We start from the raw sequence: 5858 nt of genomic DNA, 5'->3' as shown, positions 1-5858 counted from the left end.
TGAGAATCTTCTGTCTAAATATGGTGTGAAGCACAAGATAGCACTTGCTTATCATCCTCAAACTAATGGTCAAGCTGAAATTTCAAATAGAGAGAGATCAAGAACATCCTTGAGAAGACGGTCAAAATCAATAGAAAGGATTGGGCGAAAAAACTTGATGATGCTTTGTGGGCATACCGTACAGCCTTTAAAACACCTATCGGGATGTCTCCATACCGATTAGTGTTTGGAAAGGCATGTCATCTTCATGTAGAGTTGGAGCATAGAGCTTATTAGGCTGTAAAAAAGTTTAATTTTGATTTGAAGGCAGCAGGTGAAAAACGACTTCTTCAATTGAATGAGATGGAAGAGATCCGGAATGATGCATATGAAAATGCAAAGATCTATAAAGAAAAGACGAAGAAGTGGCATGACAAACAGATTCTTAGGCGAGAGTTTGCTCCAGGACAACAAGTTTTACTCTTCAATTCACGACTCAAACTCTTTCCAGGAAAGTTGAAATCAAGATGGACGGGTCCTTATACAATTCATGAAGTTTTCTCGTTTGGAGCAGTAGATTTGAATGACAAGACTGGGAATATTTTCAGAGTTAATGGTCAGAGATTGAAGCACTACTATGGAGAGCAAATGGAGAGGAACTATGCATTTATTCCTCTTGGAGATCCTAATTGATGATGATTGAAAAGTCTGGCTGTAGACTTTAAAACAAGCGCTTATGGGAGGCAACCCATAGATCTATCTTTCATTCTTTCATTTATTTTATTATCTTTATTTATTTAAGTTTTAATAAATTGGTTTTTGATGCAGGTTTATTTAGCATGAATAAAGAGCTGAAAAATTCTAATCCACAGAAGATTCACCATGAAACCAGGGAAGTTCCTTTATTTCTTCAATCCTTTTTACTTTTGCATTACAATGAGGACACTGTTTAGTTTAAGTTTGGGGGTGTAAACTCTTATAATCATTTGATCCTCTTGTTTTCTAAGTCTTGGGATGTTGATGGGTTGTCTGATTCTCTTATTAAGCATGCATTGGAGTAAGATTGAATTCTCTATGACTCTGAAATTTGTGATTGAAGATGGTTTTGAGAAAAATTTTCAAAAATTTATTTTATGTCAAGTGAAATTTTGTGGGTACTTTGGTTTAAATCTTTGACCTTGAACACAATTGAGCACATAGTCATTTTTCTCTTATTCCATTTTGCTTATGAAGAGAAGAAGTTGAATTAATTGAAAGAGGGAGGTTCGATTTTGCTTTGCTCTAGAATCCGTTGATGGGTCCTTGAGGCAAAATCCTAGTTAAGACCAAATATTAGAGAAATGATCTAGGCATTTCTTTGGCATAACCAAAAAACTTTCCCAGCCGTCTTAAATGTCATGCCATCATTACATGGTGTGTTTCCATAGTCAACCCCATTGAGCCTTCATAAGTTTTATTTATTCTTTGAACTACATAAACCATGCCAGCTCTAAGCCTGAAAAACAATGAATCTACCTTTGATAGTTTGAGAAAATACTTTGGTGGAGAGTTACATTTAAAAGAGAAAAATTGGTTTCATGATGAACCGTATTATGTTTGCTTTGATTGATCAAAGAAGAAGAAGAAAAAGAAGAAGAAAGGAAGTATTTGAAGAAAAAAAAAAAAAAAAAAAAAGAGAAGAAGAAGAAGAAGAAGAAGAAGAAGAAAAGAGAAAGAAAAAAGAAAAAGAAGTCGCTAAGCGGAATGTGAATTACCTCAGATTTTATTAAGAGAATTGTTGTTATTACATCAGTGATTACAGCAATAATAATATCACAAGTATGAGCATATTGCCAAGAAAGAGCTATGAAGAGAATCATGTGGGTTTCTCTTTTAATGTTCTTTTCACTGAGTATTTTTCCAGTTTGATTTGATTTCTCATATCCAGTTCTTTCTTAACCCTCATCCTGTGGCCTATCATTACAACCTTATTAAAGACCTTTTGATCTCTAATTTTGGTGTTGACTACATTAGTGGAGATGATTTCTGAAAATTAGACTTATGGGGTTAAGTTTTAAGAGAATTCTTCTGATTTTGGTTGTTCTACTTTTATCTGAGTTTGCAGGTGGTTTGAGGTTAAATTGACTATATCACACACACACTCAAGATCTTAACTTTAGGTTGAAGTAAACGCCTAACTCTTACTTGACAAATTGCAAAATTTTTGATTGATTTTCCTACCATCTTTGATGTTAAAAGAGTAAGATACTAGAGGTGAAATCAAAATTCATAAAAGCTTGGTGAGTGATGATACTTCTCTTTCGGGTTGAGTCGATATTGCCTAAACTATCATTTGCTTTTCTTTTTATTTGAGGACAAACAAAGTTGTAAGTTTGGGGGTATTTGATGACTTGTAAAATTTCATATTGCAGATTTTACAAGCTCGCTCGAGCGGAGGCTTTTGGCCGCTCGAGCGAATTCAGGCAGATTCAAAAGCTCGACTGCCACTCGACAGGGAGCTCGAGCGGGTTGCTGAAAAACAAAGATCGCTCGAGCGAAATCAGGCAGAGTCGAACGCTCGACGTGCGCTCGACAGGATGCTCGAGCGAAATCAGGCAGAGTCGAACGCTCGATGTGCGCTCGACACCCCACTCGAGCGAACATCGTATTTTGACAAATTTAAGGTTTTCCGCCGTCACACCATATAAAAGGAATATTTCACTCTAGGGCCGCAACTTTGGACTGGAGAACACTTTTTGGGAGAGAAAAACATAGCTAGAGGGATTCAAATCATCTGTTTTAGAGAGGGAATTCCAATTATTGCACGTACGTTGGAATCATACACGAGAACGGACAGGAGAAAAGCGTTGAATCGTTCCTTTGAGCTTTTGAAGACGAGTTGCGGCTGCAAGGAGGATTTTTTAGTGTTTATTTTCTTCCAATCTTCTCAGAACAATTATGGTGAATTCGTTTATGTTGAATTTAATTTCTAGCATGAGCTAATTTTTTTTCATTCTAGGAAAATGATGTAACCTATTTCCGAACTATGCTTGATTGTCTACGCTAATTTAATGCAATTCTCTCTTTATTTATCTGATTTATTCTGAATTTATTGCTTCTAATTAACTGGCCATTGATTAGATGATTTTTTAATCTTGTGATTTGCTATCGAAAGAGGGAATCATAGGGTAGATCTTGAATATTTCAGCATAGGTAAGTATAGAGATCGAAAGACTTGTATGAACCTATGTAGTAATTAAATCATTGGTTTTATTGCTTTCTTACTTTATTAAATTTGCATATTCTTGTGTGAATTGATAAACAAGAGTCATTTCCAATTGACTATCGAAAGAGACTTTTGGATGATTTAGAGATTTGCTAATAGATAAAAGAGAATTAAATTAAGTTAGCTGGATGAGAAAAGTATAGTAAAGAATTAGGTAAAATCAATTTCCTAGAAGTTTTCTTCCCCATCAAGTTGATCTTCAAACGTCAGTTTTGTTTCTCTTGCATATTTTCCTTTGAATTGATCTTAGTTTAATTTGCAACTACAGAAAAACTTTAGTGATTCCTCTAGATAAAATCAAGTTTAGTATAATTTTGGTATTTGGCAAACGTAAGGTACCAATCCCTGAGGACGATACTCTTCTTATTACTTTACTATAAAACTACGATACTGTGCACTTGCAGTTTTGCACCGGTCAGGTCTTACTGGTAAATTTTTTTTATCTCTGAGATAATGATAGAGATGTTTGGCTAACAGTATTACAACTCACACAATTCTTAAGGATAAGAAATATTTTCAAAATCTAACACTTAGCTAAGCTTACATCCACACCATATCAGGTAAATCGAATTTGATTGAAGGCTCCGTAAGAGCTTATATTATGTTGGGTACAAAATTATGTATTGATCATATTTTATTTTCTTCATAATTTAAAAGAAATTTATTGAGTTTTAAGGATATACGTTGTAATAGTTGTCATATTAAAACCACTAATGAATGCAATAAAGAGCATATTTTTATTACTAAAATGATTTCGAGCCAGAAGCTCGTATTAGAAAAACTACATACTCTCTCTTCTGGATTGTATTATATATAAATGAAAACAATTGAATCATATATAGTGATGCACCAGAAGTGCATTGACTCTAAAATATTTATGACTTGGCATGATCACCTTGGACATTCGGGATCAATAATGATGAGGTGAGTCATTGATAATTCGTATAGAAATCTCCTAAAGAATCACAAGATTATTTTACCAAATAAATATCCGTATTCGGCTTGTTCTTAAGGTAAATTGATTATCAAATCATCTCCTTCAAAGATTGTTGTTGAATCTCCATCATTTTTACAAATGATTCATGAGATATATGTGGGCCTATTTAACCATTAAGTGGACCATTTAGATATTTTATGATTTTAATTGATATATCAAGTCGATTGTCACATATCTGTCTACTTTTCACTAGAAATGTTGCATTTGCTAGACTTCTTGCCCAAATAATTAGACTACGAGTACAATTCTCTGACTATCCAATTAAAATTATTCGATTAGATAATGTATGTGAATTTACATATCAAACTTTTTATAATTATTGCATGTCAATAGAAATTGATGTTGACCATCCAGTTTTGTCCACACACACTCAAAATGGTTTAGTTGAATCATTAATCAAAAGACTTTAACTAATCACTAGACTTTTACTTATGAAACCAAAACTACCTATTTTTGCCTGGAGACATGTTATACTTCATGTGTTATCCTTAATTCGAGTTAGATCATCAGCATATCATAAATATTCTCTATTACAACTTATATTTGGTCAACAACCAAATATTTCTCAGCTTTGTATTTTTGAATGTATTGTACATGTTCTAATTAATGCATCTCCACAACGTACAATAATGGGTTTACAACTTAGACTCAGGATATATGTTGGGTTTGATTTTCTATCTATTATTAGATACCTTGAACTTCTTACAATGGATATATTTAAGATACGTTTTGAGTGTTGTCATTTTGACCAATCTATTTTTCTCATATTGGGTAACGAGAAGTTAATGACTGGAGCACAGCAGGAAGTTATTTGAAAAAATAAAACCCTTTCCCAATTTAATCCTTATATAAATGAGTGTAAACTAGAGGTAGAAGATTATCCATTTGCAAAGTGTTGCAAATCAATTACTGGATATATTTGCTAACATTAAAGGTATGATAAAATCACATATTCCTGTTGTTAATGTTCCAGCAAGAATTGTAGTCCTTGAATGACAAGTTGTCAAAAAAGTAATATGTGAGTTTAAGACATGCCTGAAGCGTGGATAGCCTATTGATGCAAAAAAAAAAAAAAAAAAAAAAAAAATCTTAGAAAAGAAAAATACAAAATGAATTTGGTGTTCCTGAAGAGCACGTACCCACAACATAGGCCACAAGAGCAACTGATGCTCCTGAAGAGACTAAATCTCTTATTCTAAGGTCTTCTGAAAAAGAATATTCTGAAGAGGTATTTCATGAAATGTCTTCACTTGAAAAAAGACAGATACATGAAAATAACGAGATCTCGATACATTACATGAATACTGGAGAAATTCTATATAGAAATAAAACTGTTGTCAATAACATATTTTCATAGAAGATGACCCTTAACATTACCAGAAGTAATGAAAAAAGTGAGCCAAAAAAGGTCAAAGAATATCGACGTAAAAGTGATTGGACAAAATGAAAAGTAGTTATTGAAGTTGAATTAAACTCGCTAGTAAAACAAGAGGCTTTTGGACCTATTGTACAAATACCAAATGGTGTAATAGCTGTTAGATATAAGTGAATATTTATATGGAAGCGTAATGAGAAAAATGAAATTGTGTAGTACAAAGCACGACTTTCCACATAAGG

The sequence above is a fragment of the Carya illinoinensis genome, chromosome 1 (genome assembly GCF_018687715.1).
Source record: "Carya illinoinensis cultivar Pawnee chromosome 1, C.illinoinensisPawnee_v1, whole genome shotgun sequence".
Taxonomy (NCBI): Eukaryota; Viridiplantae; Streptophyta; class Magnoliopsida; order Fagales; family Juglandaceae; genus Carya; species Carya illinoinensis.
This window is presented reverse-complemented; position numbering follows the sequence as displayed.